Consider the following 18,648-nt stretch of genomic DNA (forward strand, 5'->3'; position numbering starts at 1 on the left):
AAACAATGAATGAACTAGTTTGTGGAACATTGATAGGAAATGTGGCTTGACTATACCTTCTAGCCATGCTAGTTAGTTATTTGAAAGATAACGATTCCTCTATGTTTGATGGTGTCGATCCCCTTGCATATGTTTTCTTCTTTATATGTTGAATCTTTTGATTTTGAATACTATTCATGAAATACATATTTTGTAGGAAAATAAATGTATTCTAAGTAAAACAAATTGAAGCTCGTCATTCTTTGCTCAGAGGTTTTAGCTCAGTAAAAGATCATACCCGCTCTTGACTTGCACATCTAAGCCACCAACTTAAGAAAAAAAAATGAGGATAGTTTGGGTGAATTAGGGCTAAATCAAAGCACCAAAGATTACTCTTATGGCACTTTAGTTCTACACCATGGGAACATCAGCATATCCAATGCGTGTGAAATTAGCTTTTTATTTCAAGAAAAGTAGCATGAAAAGGTAAAAGATAAGATAAAGAAAAAGAAAGATAAGATAAGGTGAATAAGTAACTTGTTGAAAAAGTTTTGATAATTTAGGAAGATAAGTTATCAAGGTAAGTAAAAAGAACTTTATCGATAAGGAAGATAAGTGAAGGCGCTTATAAAAAATGTGCATAAAAAGAGGGCTTCTCTTCTTCTTTTACACTTCTCTCCTCCTTCTTTAACATGCAAACTAGAAAGTAAGATTGTAGAGAAATATTGGCAAAGCCATAGCCAAACCTCTTGCAAAACACACCCTTCCTACACACATCTCCTCTCCAAGAGAAGGCATGGCCAAAACCATAACCAAACTTGCCTTACTTTGATCTTGTTCTTCTCATTACATTCTCCCTCTCCTCTCTCTTAACCCTCCAGCTTGCCATACCTTGAATCTCCTTTGTCTCATTCCATTACCCCATTCCAAGTATCACAAGTTGTGATCTACAAGTGAAGGTGGAGAAGAAGAGGGTTGAGTACGTCACCAAGCTTGGTCGACTATGTCACCAAGCTTCTTCAATAATCCTCAAAGCAAGCAGAAGACTCTACTACATATTTACTAAGGTAATGTTTTCTTGTCATCTTTATGCTATTGAAATCCGTTCTCTTTTCATTCTAAGTTAATTAATGCTTAAGCAAACATTGCTTTTGATTGCTCGAGAAAAAGAACAAATTATTAATTTTTGTTGTTTATTTCAAAGTATGGTTTGTTCTTCATCTTTAACTAACAACTTTGCTAACTCATTCCTCGCTAGCTCTGTCCACCTTCGACGGTGTTTGAGGCCTTGGGACTGAGGCCAGGGATGGTTAATGCTTTTACAAAAGTTTATGTTATGCTCGTTATGCATGAAGCTTTCTATCTTCATTGTGTCACCTAGGTCACAAGGAGAAAAAAGATTGTATTGTATCAAGTATCTCTTTATGAGAGAATCTATACTACAAAAGCTTATTGAAGGGGAGACCGGCTCTACATAAATCTAGACCTCAATTGTTGTCATGTTCTTTAATTCTCTCTCTTGCAAAACTATTGTTCATGCCAAGTTAATTAAGTATAATGGTTGTGTTGTTACCGCTACTCAAGTTCACCCTCTATGTTCTCAAAGTAGTCTCATAAAAATTCTTACTATAATACTCTTAATTTCGCTATTCTCAATGTTCATAGGCCATTTCCATTACATTGGTATCGTAGCTATTGGTTTCTCTTTTCTTGCTTAAGAAAATGGGTCCTTAAATTGTCCATGAAAGTTTGGATTTGTTCATTACAATAGGGTAAGTGGTACAAAGATCTAGTATCTTGGTTGAAAAGGAGTTAGTTCGAGGTACATCATTGGGAACTATAGTCTTAATAATGGAGTCTCTCGCGGCCTGCCTTTGGCTTAACCATTATTGAGCTACTAGCAAGCTCAACAGGAATCATAATCAATCGAGCAATGTTACCACCTTCTCAACTAGTCTTTGCAATCAACAGTGTCTAAACCACGGGTGTGGCTTCTTGAGAAGTAATTTTCAAAGATAAAGAAGTGTAGCTGACTAAGGATTTCGAGGTTACCAAAGCACAAAGTAATTTATACATAAGTTCAATTACCATGGATGACAATAATCAAAAGTGTAGAATAAATATTGACAACCTTGATTTTTCACATGAAGGTGCTAAAGATTGATAGGAAATATGGCTTGACTATGCCTTCTAGCCATGATAGTTAGTATATTTAAGGATAACGATTCCTCTATGTTTGATGGTGTCGATCCCCTTGCATATGTTTTCTTCTTTATACGTTGAATCTTTTGAATTTGAATACTATTCATGAAATACATATTTTGTAGGAAAATAAATGTATTCTAAGTAAAATAAATTGAAGCTGATCATTCTTTGCTCGGAGGTTTTATCTCAGTAAAAGATCATACCCGTTCTTGACCTACACATCTAAGCCACCGACTTAAGAAAAAAAATAGAGGATAGTTCGGGTCAATTAGGGCTAAATCAAAGCACCAAGGATTACTCATATGGCACTTTAGGTCTACACCATGGGAGCATCAGCATAGCCAATGCATGTGAAATTAGCTTTTATCTCAAGAAAATTAGCATGAAAAGGTAAAAGATAAGATAAAGAAAAACAAAGATAAGATAAAGAAAAACAAAGATAAGATAAGGTGAATAAGTAACTTGTTGAAAAAGTTTTGATAGTTTAGGAAGATAAGTTATCAAGATAAATAAAAAGAGCTTTATCGATAAGGAAGATAAGTCACCAACATAAGTGAAGTCGCTTATAAAAAATGTGCATAAAAAGAGGGCTTATCTTCTTCTTTTACACTTCTCTCCTCCTTCTTTAAGATGCAAACTAGAAAGTAATATTGTAGAGAAATATTGGCAAAGCCATAGCCAAACCTCTTACAAACACACCCCTCCTACCCACACCTCCTCTCCAAGAGAAGCCATGGCCAAAACCATAACCAAACTTGCCTTAATTTGATCTTCTTCTTCTCATTACATTCTCCCTATCCTATCCCTAAACCCTCTAGAAAATTGTAGAGAAATATTGGCAAAGCCATAGCCAAACCTCTTGCAAACACACCCCTCCTACCCACACCTCCTCTCCAAGAGAAGCCATGGCCAAAACCATAACCAAACTTGCCTTAATTTGATCTTCTTCTTCTCATTACATTCTCCCTCTCCTCTCCCTTAACCCTCTAGCTTGCCATAGCTTGAATCTCTTTTACACATTCCATTCCCCCATTCTAAGTATCACAAGTTGTGATCTACAAGTGAAAGTGAAGAAGAAGAGGGTGAGTACGTCACGAAGATTGGTCGACTATATCACCAAGCTTCTTCAATAATCCTCAAAGCAAGGAGAAGACTCTACTACATATATACTAAGGTAATGTTTTCTTGTCATCTTCATGCTATTGAAATCGGTTTTATTTTCATTCTAAGTTAAGTCATGCTTAAGCAAGATTTCCTCTTGATTGCTTGAGAAAAAGAACAAATTATTATTTTTTGTTGTTTCTTTCAAAGTAAGGTTCCTTCTTAATCTTTAAATAACAACTTTGCTAACTCATTCTTGGCTAGCTCTCTCCACCTTCGAAGGTGTTTTAGGCCTTGGAACTGAGGCCGGGTATGCTTAATGCTTTTAAAAATTTGATATTATGCTCGTTATTCATGAATCTTTCCATCTTAATTGCATCACGTAGGTCACAAGGAGCAAAACGATTGTATCTTATCAAGTATCTCTTTATGGGAGAATATATAATACAAAAGCTTATTGAAGGGGACACCGGCTCCACATAAATCCGGTCCTCAATTGTTGTCATGTTCTTTAGTTCTCTCTCTTGCAAAAATATTGTTCATTCCAAGTTAATTAAGTATAATGGTTGTGTTGCTACCACTACTTAAGTTCACCCTCTATGTTCTCAAAGTAGTCTCATAAAAATTCTCACTATAATACTCTTAATTTCGCTATTCTCAATGTTCATAGGCCATTTCCATTACATTGGTATCATAGCTATTGGTTTCTCTTTTCTTGCTTAAGAAAAGAGGTCCTTAAATTGTCCATGAAAGGTTGGACTTGTTCATTACAATAGGTTAAGTGGTACAAAGATCTAGTATCTTGGTTGAAAAGGAGTTAGTTCGAGGTACATCATTGGGAACTATAGTCTTAATAATGGAGTCTCTCGCGGCCTGCCTTTGGCTTAACCATTATTGAGCTACTAGCAAGGTCAACAGGAACCATAATCAATCGAGCAATGTTACCACCTTCACAACTAGTCTTTGCAATCAACAGTGTCTAAACCACGGTTGTGGCTGCTTAAAAATTAATTTCCAAAGATAAAAAAGTGTAGCTGACTAAGCTTTTTGAGGTTACCAAAGCACAAAGTAATTTATACATAAGTTCAATTAGCATGGATGACAATAATCAAGAGTGTAGAATAAATATTGACAACTTTGATTTTGCACATGAAGGTGCTATGGATTGATAGGAAATGTGGCTTGACTATGCCTTCTAGCCATGCTAGTTAGTTATTTGAAAGATAACGATTCCTCTATGTTTGATGGTGTCGATCCCCTTGCATATGTTTTCTTCTTTATACGTTGAATCTTTTGATTTTGAATACTATTCATGAAATACATATTTTGTAGGAAAATAAATGTTTTCTAAGTAAAATAAATTGAAGCTCATCATAATAAATGTTTGGCCAAAACCATAATAAATTAATTTCCAAAGATAAAAAAGTGTAGCTGACTAAGCTTTTTGAGGTTACCAAAGCACAAAGTAATTTATACATAAGTTCAATTAGCATGGATGACAATAATCAAGAGTGTAGAATAAATATTGACAACTTTGATTTTGCACATGAAGGTGCTATGGATTGATAGGAAATGTGGCTTGACTATGCCTTCTAGCCATGCTAGTTAGTTATTTGAAAGATAACGATTCCTCTATGTTTGATGGTGTCGATCCCCTTGCATATGTTTTCTTCTTTATACGTTGAATCTTTTGATTTTGAATACTATTCATGAAATACATATTTTGTAGGAAAATAAATGTTTTCTAAGTAAAATAAATTGAAGCTCATCATAATAAATGTTTGGCCAAAACCATAATAAATTAATTTCCAAAGATAAAAAAGTGTAGCTGACTAAGCTTTTTGAGGTTACCAAAGCACAAAGTAATTTATACATAAGTTCAATTAGCATGGATGACAATAATCAAGAGTGTAGAATAAATATTGACAACTTTGATTTTGCACATGAAGGTGCTATGGATTGATAGGAAATGTGGCTTGACTATGCCTTCTAGCCATGCTAGTTAGTTATTTGAAAGATAACGATTCCTCTATGTTTGATGGTGTCGATCCCCTTGCATATGTTTTCTTCTTTATACGTTGAATCTTTTGATTTTGAATACTATTCATGAAATACATATTTTGTAGGAAAATAAATGTTTTCTAAGTAAAATAAATTGAAGCTCATCATAATAAATGTTTGGCCAAAACCATAATAAATTAATTTCCAAAGATAAAAAAGTGTAGCTGACTAAGCTTTTTGAGGTTACCAAAGCACAAAGTAATTTATACATAAGTTCAATTAGCATGGATGACAATAATCAAGAGTGTAGAATAAATATTGACAACTTTGATTTTGCACATGAAGGTGCTATGGATTGATAGGAAATGTGGCTTGACTATGCCTTCTAGCCATGCTAGTTAGTTATTTGAAAGATAACGATTCCTCTATGTTTGATGGTGTCGATCCCCTTGCATATGTTTTCTTCTTTATACGTTGAATCTTTTGATTTTGAATACTATTCATGAAATACATATTTTGTAGGAAAATAAATGTTTTCTAAGTAAAATAAATTGAAGCTCATCATAATAAATGTTTGGCCAAAACCATAACCAAACTTGCCTTAATTTGATCTTCTTCTTCTCATTACATTCTCCCTATCCTATCCCTAAACCCTCTAGAAAATTGTAGAGAAATATTGGCAAAGCCATAGCCAAACCTCTTGCAAACACACCCCTCCTACCTACACCTTCTCTCCAAGAGAAGCCATGGCCAAAACCATAACCAAACTTGCCTTATATTGATCTTCTTCTTCTCATTACATTCTCCCTCTCCTCTCCCTTAACCCTCTAGCTTGCCATCGCTTGAATCTAGTTTGTCTCATTCCATTCCCCCATTCCAAGTATCACAAGTTGTGATCTACAAGTGAAGGTGAAGAAGAAGAGGGTGAGTACGTCACCAAGCTTGGTCGACTATGTCACCAATCTTCTTCAATAATCCGCAAAGCAAGGAGAAGACTCTACTACATATATATACTGAGGTAATTTTTTCTTGTCATCTTCATACTATTGAAATCGGTTTCCTTTTCATTCAAAGTTAATTCATGCTTAAGCAAGCTTTCCTCTTGATTGCTTCAGAAAAAGAACAAATTATTAATTTTTGTTGTTTCTTTCAAAATATGGTTCGTTGTTAATATTTAACTAACAACTCTGCTAACTCATTCCTCGCTAGCTCTGTCCACCTCCGAAGGTGTCTGAGGCCTTGGGACTGAGGCCGGGGATGGTTAATGCTTTTACAAAGTGTATGCTATGCTTGTTATGCATGAAGCTTTCCATCTTCATTGCATCACCTAGGTCACAAGAAGAAAAAAAATTGTGTTGTATCAAGTAGCTCTTTATGGGAGAATCTATACTACAAAAGCTTATTGAAGGGGAGACCGGATCCACATAAATCCGGTCCTCAATTGTTGTCATGTTCTTTAATTCTCTCTCTTGCAAAAATATTGTTCATGCCAAGTTAATTAAGTATAATTGTTGTGTTGCTACCGCTACGTAATTTCACCCTCTATGTTCTCAAAGTAGTCTCATAAAAATGCTCACTATAATTCTCTTTATTTTGTTATTATCAATGTTCATATGCCATTTCCATTACATTGTTATCAGAGATACTGGTTTCTCTTTTCTTGCTTAAGAAAAGAAGTCCTTAAGTTGTCCATGAAAGAATGGACATGTTCATTACAATAGGGTAAGTGGGACATGGATCTATTATCTTGGTTGAAAAGGAGTGAGTTCGAGGTACACCATTGGGAACTATAATTTTAATAATGGAGTCTCTTGGGGCTTGCCTTTGGCTTAACCATTATTGAGCTACTAGCAAGCTCAACAGGAAGCATAATCAATCGAGCAATGTTAGACCTTCTCAACTAGTCTTTGCAATCAACAGTAACTAAACCATGGGTGTGGCTTCTTGAGAACTAATTTTCAAAGATAAAGAAGTGTAGCTGACTAAGGTTTTTGAGGTTACCAAAGCACAAAGTAATATATGCATAAGTTCAATTAGCATGGATGACAATAATCAAGAGTGTAGAATAAATATTGACAACCTTGATTTTTCACATGAAGGTGCTAAAGATTGATAGGAAATGTGTCTTGACTTTTCCTTCTAGCCATGCTAGTTAGTAATTTGAAAGATAACGATTCCTCTATGTTTGATGGTGTCGATCCCCTTGCATATGTTTCCTTCTTTATATGTTGAATCTTGTTATTTTGAATACTATTCATGAAATACATATTTTGTAGTAAAAGTAAAATAAATTGAAGCTCATTATTTATTGCTTGGAGGTTTTAGCTCAGTAAAAGATCATACCCGCTCTTGACCTACACATCTAAGCCACCGACTTAAGAACAAACATGGAGGTTCGGGTGAATTAGGGCTAAATCAAAGCACCAAGGATTACTCATATGACACTTTAGTTCTACACCATGGGAACATTAGCGTAGCCAATGCATGTGAAATTAGCTTTTATCTCAAGAAAATTAGCATGAAAAGTTAAAAGATAAGATAAAGAAAAAGAAAGATAAGATAAGGTGAATAAGGAACTTGTTGAAAAAGTTTTGATAGTTTAGGAAGATAAGTTATCAAGATAAATAAAAAGAGCTTTATCGATAAGGAAGCTAAGTTACCAAGATAAGTGAAGGCGCTTATAAAAAATGTGCATAAAAAGAGGGCTTCTCTTCTTCTTTTACACTTCTCTCCTCCTTCTTAAGACGCAAACTAGAAAGTAAGATTGTAGAGAAATATTGGATAAGCCATAACCAAACCTCTTGCAAACACACCCCTCCTACCCACACCTCCTCTTCAAGAGAACCCATGGCCAAAACCATAACCAAACTTGCCTTGATTTGATCTTCTTTTTTTCATTACATTCCACCTCTCCTCTCCCTTAACCCTCTAGCTTGCCATAGCTTGAATCTCCTTTGTCTCATTCCATTCCCCCATTCCAAGTATCACAAGTTGTGATCTACAAGTGAAGGTGAAGAAGAAGAGGGTTGAGTACGTCACCAAGCTTGGTCGACTATGTCACCAAGCTTCTTCAATAATCCTCAAAGCAAGGAGTAGACTCTACTACATATACTAAGGTAATTATTTCTTGTTATCTTCAAGCTATTGAAATCGGTTTTCTTTTCATTCTAAGTTAATTCATGCTTAAGCAAGCTTTCCTCTTGATTGCTTGAGAAAAAGAACAAGTTATTAATTTTTGTTGTTCTTTCAAAGTATGGTTCGTTCTTAATCTTTAACTAACAACTTTGCTAGCTCATTCCTCACTAGCTCTCTCGACCATGGATGGTTACTGCTTTTACAAAGTTTATGTTATGCTCATATGCATCAAGCTTTCCATCTTCAATGCATCACCTAGGTCACAAGGAGCAAAAACATTTTATTGTACCAAGTATGTCTTTATGGGAGAATCTATAATACAAAAGCTAATTGAAGGGGAGACCGGCTCCATAGAAACCCGGTCCTCAATTATTTTCATGTTCTCTAATTCTCTCTCTTGCAAAAATATTGTTCATGCCAAGTTAATTAAGTATAATGGTTGCGTTGCTACCGCTACTCAAGTTCACCCTCTATGTTCTCAAAGTAGTCTCATAAAAATGCTCACTGTAATTCTCTTAATTCCGCTATTCTCAATGTTCATAGGCCATTTTCATTACATTGGTATCAGAGCTATTGGTTTCTTTTCTTGCTTAAGAAGAGAGGCCATTAAGTTGTCCATGAAAGGTTGGACTTGTTCATTACAATAGGGTAAGTGGGACAGGGATCTATTACCTTGGTTGAAAAGGAGTTGGCTCAAGGTACACCATTGGGAACTATAGTCTTAATAATGGAGTCTCTCGGGGCTTGCCTTTGGCTTAACCATTATTGAGCTACTAGCAAGCTCAACAGAAACCATAATCAACCGAGCAATGTTACACCTTCTCCACTAGTCTTTGCAATTGACAGTGTCTAAACCATGGGTGTGGCTGCTTGAGAACTAATTTTCAAGAAAAAAAAGAGTAGCTAAGTAAGGTTTTTGAGGGTACCAAAGCACAAAGTAATTTATACATAACTTTAGTTAGCATGGATGACAATAATCAAGAGTGTAGAATGAATATTGACAACATGGATTTTTCACATGAAGGTGCTAATGATGATGTCCCCATGTTTGTTAGTTATCTTGTTACTAGGTTGCAACAAGCCTACTTTGCAATCCGAAGTTACTCAACAACTTCGTACTTATGGGATTTCCCTTCCTCTCCAAGAGGAGAGAGAGCTTAGGAGGCCTCTTGATGAGACTCCTACAAGAAGACTCTCTCCCATAAGAGAGGAGGAATAAAAAGAACAAGAAAGAAGGGAATCATTTAGTTGATTTGAAGATGTGGCTCCATGAAGATGGTGGTCTAGACGATCGCCAACTCCTCCCAAGAGGAAACGGTCAACCCATAGTTCTTCTCCTTGTCACTCCAAAAGGGAAGAGAGGAAACAAAGGAAGAAAAAGGCAAGAAAGAGGTCACCCTCTTCTCCTTATTTTTTACCTTCCTCCTCTTTTGACAAAAGCAACAACTATTCTCCTAGAGAATAAAAGTGGAGAGGACATCGCAAATCCTACCCTACATGGAGAAGGTCCCAAAAGCTCAAAAAGTTCAAAGAGGGAGGAAAGAGTATCTCTTTTCTCACCTATGATGGCACCTTTGGTTCTACCAACAAAGTATTTGCCTTCATCCAGCAGTTTGATGCGGCCTTTGGAGACGAGGGCTTCACAGAGTCCTCCAAGCTACACCATGTAGCTATGCACTTCCAAAAATCTGCTCATCAATGGTGGGCTAGCCTTCATGGCAACGGCGAGGCCCCAAAGACATGGAAAACTCTACGAGTTTCCATCATGAAGCAATTCCTTGCAAGTGATGCAAAGGACAAAGTGCTTACCAAATGGTAGAGTTTGAAGGTTCTCTCCAACGAGTCTATCCACAAATATGTGGTCAAGTTTTGGGATTTACATCTCAAGGCTACTGTCTTTCAAAAGATAGACTTTGTCGAGAAAAAGCAACAAATTTTGTGCAGGATTACCTGAAGAAATGGCCGAGTATGTCAACTCTCAAGGGCCTAGTTCTCTCTCACCAAAGTAATCCACCAGACTATGGTTGCTTCATGCATCAATTTCCAACAAGGGGTTAAAAGGAATGCGAAGCCCATGGAAAACAAAGATCAAAATGATGCAAGGGGAAGAAAAATGCCCAAAACTCTTCCCAAGGCAATTCCAACAGCAACAACAACAACAATCAATCTAAGGAGAAGGGAGTTTACAAAGTTAAATAAAACTCTCTTCTGAAGAGCTAGAAGCTTTTTGTACGGACCACAAATGTTTTAAGTGTGGGGAGCAAGGACATGGCTATCGTTCTTGCCTCAAAAGAAATGGCCACAATGAGACTCGTAGAGCTTCCACGATTGAATCTCTAAAAGAGGATTCTCATTGCAAAGGATCACCTCTCTCCTATGCTTGGGGAAAGGTAAGGTAGCATGATGCCTTAATTTTTGTTTGACCCTGGCTCTACTCACAACTTCATATCAAGGGAGTTGGCCACTAAGTTGGGCATTCAAGCTTTTGAGATGGGAGATACTCATTAGGAAAAGTTTGGACTCAAATTTGGGCCTTGTAAGAAATGCCATGTCAGCGTAGAGAGAGATAATAGAAAATTCATTTGAACCCTTTCTCATACATGTTTTCTAAAATCTGTATATTTTACTCATGCAAGGTACGTTTATTAAAAAACCCAAAAAGTGTTCCAATCATGATAACACTTTATTGTGCGCGGTGGCTACTGAATTCAATGCCAAATATCTCAATCTTTTGTGTTTTTGAAAACTAAGCTTTGTTTCCTCGCCTCCCTTCTTCCCCCCCATTCCCCCTTGTGTTATCTCACGTGTGCGTGATATTCAAATTTCCATTCTTCCATCGCGTGCGCGATATTCAAATTGCCATTATTCTATCGTCCCCACCTCCTTTTGCACACAATTTTGATCAGTCATGTCTCAGTCAACACTTGTAGCTTCTCCACAAAAAACTTCTACGAGGAATATGAGAGATGTGTATCACATGCACATAGAGCTCTCACAAGAGTATGAACCCCTCTGCAAGAAAAACAAACTGCAGATGCTTTCTGAAGCTTTGAAGGAGAACTTAAAATCACAGGGCATGAAAAATGTGGACCTTTGGCTGAACGACAGAATGTGTCCAAAACATCTCATCACAAATTCCACTCCACCTTCTAAGGATATTACATCCTTAGTGAACTATGTCGGAGATGGCCACCATGGCTTGTATGGCTACACTAAGTAGTTGACTACAAGAAATGATGTTTTGCAACAAGAGAGAGATATTGTATACAGCAAGAATATTCGCTTACACCAGAAAGTTGTGCAATGTGCTAAACAGGTTGAAGGTAGCGAGGAGACCATCAAGGAGCTTACATAACAACTCAAAGAAAAAAAAACAGGGCTAGGTCTTCACCAACGAGAAAGAAAACTAAGATACATTGAGGACTTGAAAGTTGGCTCGGGAGGAATCAAGAAAAGAGTGCAAGCCATCAAGTGAGTGCATCTATCCTTCTTAATTTTCTATTCATAAACTCTCACATCTCGTACTGCTAACATGCTTGCGCAGATATTTGCTTCACCCTGACAAGGAAGTGGAGCGCAACACAACCACCTCCTTGGCCCATTACAGGCTCATATTGAATTGCAAAAACTTAGCTGGCCTCTTGGATGATAAGCGCTATGGTAAGATCGTTGCTAAATATCATGACAGCCTTTTAGAGGAGAACCAACTCTCTGCACGGGACGTTCAATCAATTTTGGATGAAGCTGGTATATCCAATAAGGGATATGCTGCCATTTTCAAGTATGTAACATCATTTGGTTCCACTAGAAAAGGGCTTTGCACCATTTGCAGTGTTGTTCCACTAAAAAAGGGTTTTGATTCCTAACTCCTCTTACTCAGGTTTGTGTAAAGACAAGTCAAAAAGTTCCACATCAAGCACACGCTACTTCCAAACCCTTTCTCTATTCAAAAAACAAGACGTGAAGTCAATGAGAAGGTGCTTCAAAAGCTAGGAAGTCCTTTCCACATTGAATCGACATACAGATCGCCAAAAGGAGAAGAAATAATCTATGAAAATTATAACAATATTTTTTACGATATGATCGCGCTACAGTCATACATTGTGGATTTGTTCAATGTTACTCCTGAAGAGTGCAACGACGTCCTGAAGTTTGTCATCAAGCTAGATGAGTGCGAGCTTGTAAAGGAGACAAAGGTTGAGCGAGTCATAATCACACTTATGAATAGAGCTCTGGATGCAAGCATTGGACTAGATGATCCTCAAAACTTTAATGTGCAATCTGAGCACAACATTTTCCTTCTTGCGATGCTCAAGGTGCGTAGAAGTTATGTTTAAGATAATTTATCGTTATATTTCAATTGAATACTTTTGAATGTGCATTATAATAAGTTCAAAATTATCTTTTGGCAGGTGCCCACTGAGAGCTTTGATATATTGAATTGGATTTTTCATCAAACAAACATACAAGAAACAATAAGCGAACAGAGAAATGGAAAGAAATTGGATGTGGAGGGCATGGGATCCTACAATGTAGTTTGGCACATAGTTGGAGACCTAAAAACCTTGAAATGCATGTACAATGTTCCCAAAGGAGCAACAAGAAAAATCCCTTGCTTGTATTGCATGGGAGGGGTTCACATCCTTGACAAACCATTTTGGAGACGAGCTCCAGATAGGCATCTACGCAACCCTAACTTTCAACCCATTTTGGATATCCCACTATCTAGAGTATACATATGCACAATGCATGCACTTTGTAGAATAATAGAAAAACTAATGTTTCTCTACATCTGTTTTGCCTGGACCACTCGACCTCTCTCTGCGAAGCAAAGGGCAATCTCAACCTTAGAGACGGCCTCTTCAGAAATGGGTTTGCACGGAGGAAATGTCAAGATAGAGCAGGATGAGAAGAGATCGAAAAATGGCCGGGATGTTCCAAACAAGTTTTCCATTGGTGGTGTGAAAGCCCAGCTCTTCCTTTCATTGCCCTCAACTAGATGACAACGCAAAAGCCAAAGTGCACAAGAAAGACAAGAATTACGATACAATAGGTGGAAAAATCCGCACAATGTTGTAGTTGACCATGCAGACAATGGTGCAGCAAGGACTTGCAAAACAAAGATATAGAAAACCTCGGATGCAATATTCAAGTTCTACAAATTGAACTCATGGACTGATGGCGACTATACAAAATTCCAAAAAGCTGTGGAGACCTTCCACAAGACATTCATAAGTGCGTGGACAAATCAACATATTACTCATTACATGGTACCGTAATTGGTTTGATGACATGATAATCTTTTGAATTGAGAATACTCATCCTTATAATGTCTGCATGCTTTGTGTGCAACAAATTATCTGTAATCACATGCCTTGGTTTGCAAGGCAATATGGTAGCTTCAGTGTTTGGTCTACAAAGGGCATGGAAAAAACGCACTACCAAACTAGTATTAGTTATTTCAGTCACACGCGACATGGAGGTGGTGTGGACAAAGAAAATAGCTTAGAGGAGCTATACCAATGGACGTATCGGAAACTAATGCACAAATCACATCACAAGGAACAAGTCAAACAAAGTCTGATTGACCATGCGGTGAGATTAGCCAAAAAATGGCAAAGAAAGGGGATATGGGAGTTATCGTCTGCGACTAGACAACATGCGGATTGGAGGCTACAAAAATAGTACGTGGGAAGGGTTTGGACAACACCATTGCAACTTATGTCATAACTCTCAGCCATAGCAAGATCCAGACACCAAACTTAATGTATCTAGAAGAATCAATGTAATTTCATCTTTTCATATTGTGAATGATGGTTGCAACAAAATTAAAAATACAGCAAGACATTGATACTCTTATCATTTCAACTTTTCATAATGTGAATGATGGTTGCAACAAAGAAAGTACATTGCAAGACACTATTGCATACTCAATCTAACTTCTATGCATAAAACAAATAAATTCTATTTATTTCTAGTCATCTGGAAATAACACAAAATATTATGACCTCTTGCCCTTATCTAAAGGACCCTCGTCCTCATGCCTTAGTCTCTTTGAATGACGCCTTTCATCATCAGCATCCGTTGCAAGCATGTTGAGGTCAAGAAATTTGATCTCCTCAGATTCCTCAACCTGCGGAGCCTCTTCTATAAGTTGAATGATTGGCGGCTTTTGTTTTAGCAGATCATGTTTTCCATATTGTGGAAACTGGCATGGGTCTGTGATTCCACAAGCTAGACCATACGCAACATGTGACAAAAAGTAGCGACTGCGCAGGCCATACATGCCAGGCCCTACACCAAGAATTGAGACCGCTGCTTGCTTGTCTAGCATCATCACCTTGTCTACGTTCCATCTGATGGCCATGCATCCTAGATACCTTGAGAGTGTCCTCAATACAAAAAGAGGGAATTTAGTCTTGTCCTCGGAGAAGCTGGAATGGAAGCAGAGGAAGTTTGGTGCGTTCAAATTCTCCAAGTACTGACCAAGGGAGGAATTCTTTCCCAAGTCTCCTTTACCTCGTCCACTGGGATGAGGAATGAACTAATCATCATAGACTACGAGCTACGAGAAATAAAAGCCAAGAGTTTGTATATACACATGAAACTCTCATATAGGGAAGCAAAAAAATATCTACATAGTAGTATACCTTCTGATTTTCATCTTCTTCAAGTAATGCAGCATTCCATAAGTCAAGTGTACTCTTGTTTGCAGAGGATGAGGAAGGCATCAATGTCATTGATGGAGCAATTCTCCCTATCTCTGTGATTCCAAGCCTTTCCTGTACCGCTCTGAACTCCGACTCCGTTGGAAGCATCGCGGCACGTACATGGGGCTGCATCCTTGTATATCACTGCTAGTGCCTCTATTGGTTCAATAAAATCACCCGCTGTTACATGAGCATCCATGACAGAATACTTGTCATCCGCAAGGTCGATTATATTGTCATCCTCTTGTAGATTTTCAGCAACTATAGTAAGGCAATAGTCCTCTCTCAAGTCAAACAGTTCCATGATGTCATTAAGCATAACATAATGATGATCACCGATGCGGATGGTAGGGAGCACATTTATTGGCAAAGCTCCCTCCGGAAATTGAACACCTTCTGAAACACACAGAGCACCACTTGGTGGTTGCACCAACTCATCACCAGTGACCGAACAATGACTGCTCTCGGCCTCTTCTGTTGTGTCCTGGTGATCATCCAGATTAACATTCAAAAAGAGTATGAACCCATCATAGTATTCTGCAACTCGACACTTTCGATTATGTATGGGACATCTGATGTCATTCCTGCAAGACTGCAGTGGCAACTTGAGGCTGCTCTTGTAGAAAATAGCTTTCTTTGAATGATAAGAACTGATATCCTTCATATGAACATATCGACAACCTTCCAACTCAAATGTACCGCTGCTCGTATGTCTGATGAAACTCTGCAAGGAAATGTGATGCCGAAGCCAAAAACTCTTGCAATGAGAAGGCAGGGTTGAAAACAAGCTTGAATTCCTACTCCCGCTGCTGAAGCCCAATTATATAGAGAAAATGGTATAGCTTGTCTTTGGGTGCCTCGTTAGAGCAAGGCAGCTCCTCCTCTATCTAGATCTTAAAGGGATCCATTTGTGGAAAGAGGTAAGAAAACTTGGGTTGTTGGTTAGGGTAAAGTTAGGAAGGCACCGGCTAACACTAGGGAGTACGAAGGGGGGGACTGACGGGCCTTCTATATATAGACTCCGCAGGAACTCGACCAAGTCATTACAGCCACCCTTATGATTGCATTAGAAACGGTGCAATGAATACAGCACAAAGATCGAGGCAAGCTCAACCATCCCTATGACACGTGTCCTAGTTGGGTGAGTACGTAGCTATATAAAGCACCTTGATTGCACACTCCAGAACTTGCTCACATCTACACAACACAGTATGGAGGACAAGAATAGAGGAAAGGCGAAGCTTTCCCAAAAGATAATGGTGAAAATGAAGGAGGTTGAGAAAACGATAGCCAAGGCAAAAGCTTTCGGTGAAAGGAGCTGAAGAAGAAAAACAAAGGAAACCAAAAGGCAAAGGCTGGGGAAACCAGCACTGCAAAGATCGAGGACAATAAACCACCAACGATAAAGGAGGAAGAAGAATAATTGTAATTGACAAACAAGGTAGTACATATATCACCTCTTAGTCTTGTGTAATGGAGTCCTTGATGATGATGCATATGTCCAAATATCTTGTTCCTTTGTCTCTGCCTCTTTGTTTTCTTTTTTGGTTACTGATTATGAAGGAAGAGTTTTTATCAAAATGTGTCGCACCACAATCCGAGTGGGAGGTTTATGTCACACAACCGTTGATATACTCGCGCTCTGCAGGGACAAAAAAATATTGTGCCACAACGCGATAGGGAGCTCTCTTCACGATATGGGTGGTCCCTATCGCGTTGTGACACGACAACCAAATGTCGCACAACAACGCAATAGGGAGGCGCATCCACGATATGGGTGGTCCCTATCCCGTTGTGACACGACATCCAAATATCACGCCGCAACGCGATAGGGAGGCATATCCATGATATGGGTGGTCCCTATCACGTTGAGGAGCGACATCCAAATATCGTGCCACAACGTGATATGGACTATATTCTCCACAATATGGGTGGTTCCTATTGCATTGTTATACGACATCCAAATGTCACGCCACAATGCGATAGGATGACATCTTGACAACATGGTTGGTCCCTATCGCGTTGTGGTGAAACATTCTTTATCACGTTGTTATGCGCCATCAAGAGTGTCATGCCACAACGCGATAAGGAGTTCTGGCTGCGGTACACTCCCCCTTCTCGCGTTGTGTCGCTACATTTTTCCTTGTCGCGACACAACGTGAGGAGGGGGTTTGGTTGATCAAGGCCCATCCTATATAGCGTTGTGCCGCGACAACCACATAGTCGACATACAATATGCCATGTGTCCTCCATGTGATGATGCATCCTTCCCAATGAAGATGAGCGACTCAATTAAGTGTGGCCGCCGCCACATACATATCTCATGTTTAGTAATGATGATGATGTCCTTGGCGTTTATATAATGTTTCTATTTTCGTATACCCCACTGTTGTTTGACCTTTGTCCTCACCTCTTAAGGGTCACCTTTTGCGACCTAACCTTCTCATTGCTCAATCTTCTTCTTTCTCTTCCACACAACGCTTTCCAAGGCCAACACTTGTTTCCATGGATCGAAGGAAGCAGACCGCAAGGAAGGTTTATCCACAAGACAACCAACCTTCATTTTCAAGAGTTGCATGCAAAACCCTACCTAATCTTCGGGCAACAATGCGTAGTCAAAGGTACGAGCAGAACCAAAGCGTTCTGCTTGAGCTGCGCAAACTCCAGAGGCATATCTCTCTGGCTATTCCTAAGTTACCCTACCAAAGAGTAGTTCGCTAGATTTGTGAGAGCATGAATTTGGATTATAGGTGGGCTAGAAGTGCGATGGGTTGCCTCCACGAGGTAGCCGAGGACTTTCTGATCGAGCTGTTCCAAGATAGCTACATCCTCACAGCTCATGCTCACAGAGTGACAGTGATGCCCTAGGATATCAATTCTCTTAGACTGTTATGCTTTAGGTATGACAAGACACTTGCACCAATCCATCTATCTGATAAGAGAATGGACAACATTTTGACAATCCCTCCAGTCACCGAAGTGAAGGTGTACGATGTGAGAACCACACAGCACACGTATGCCACACGTTTGAACGTGGAGTGGACCCAAGAGCTACTTGTGGAAGAGTTTCAGCCGATTCAAATGAACCGGAGATGTTAGTAGCAATTGACCAAGCTAACACTGACCCTAGGTTTTCTCGGCCCAATTTTTGACGTAGCACTTTTGGTATGGGATCAAAATTTGTATTTTTGTTTCGGCCCTCACGAGATAGCTGTTTTTTGAAATAGTGGAAGGGAGCTTACGAACCAAATTATAAATCTTGGTCTTTGATATGTTATATTATTTTTGCAGAGGTATTTACTTGATTTTGGCTTATTGGAGATCCTCATCAATTAATTTTTCTCAATTTGCAGCATGCTGGTTTTCAACCTTTCATGGACTCAACAATCCGAGGTAGCCGTTTTAAATTCACATTTGTCAGTCGTGCTTACCTAGGAGACCACTTCCCTAATAGAAGTCATTGATTGGTTTCAACGAGTCAACATGGACACGACATTTAGCTTACAACAAAAAGTAA

Source organism: Adiantum capillus-veneris, chromosome 25, assembly GCF_014529385.1.
Source record: "Adiantum capillus-veneris isolate H3 chromosome 25, ASM1452938v2, whole genome shotgun sequence".
Classification (NCBI taxonomy): domain Eukaryota; kingdom Viridiplantae; phylum Streptophyta; class Polypodiopsida; order Polypodiales; family Pteridaceae; genus Adiantum; species Adiantum capillus-veneris.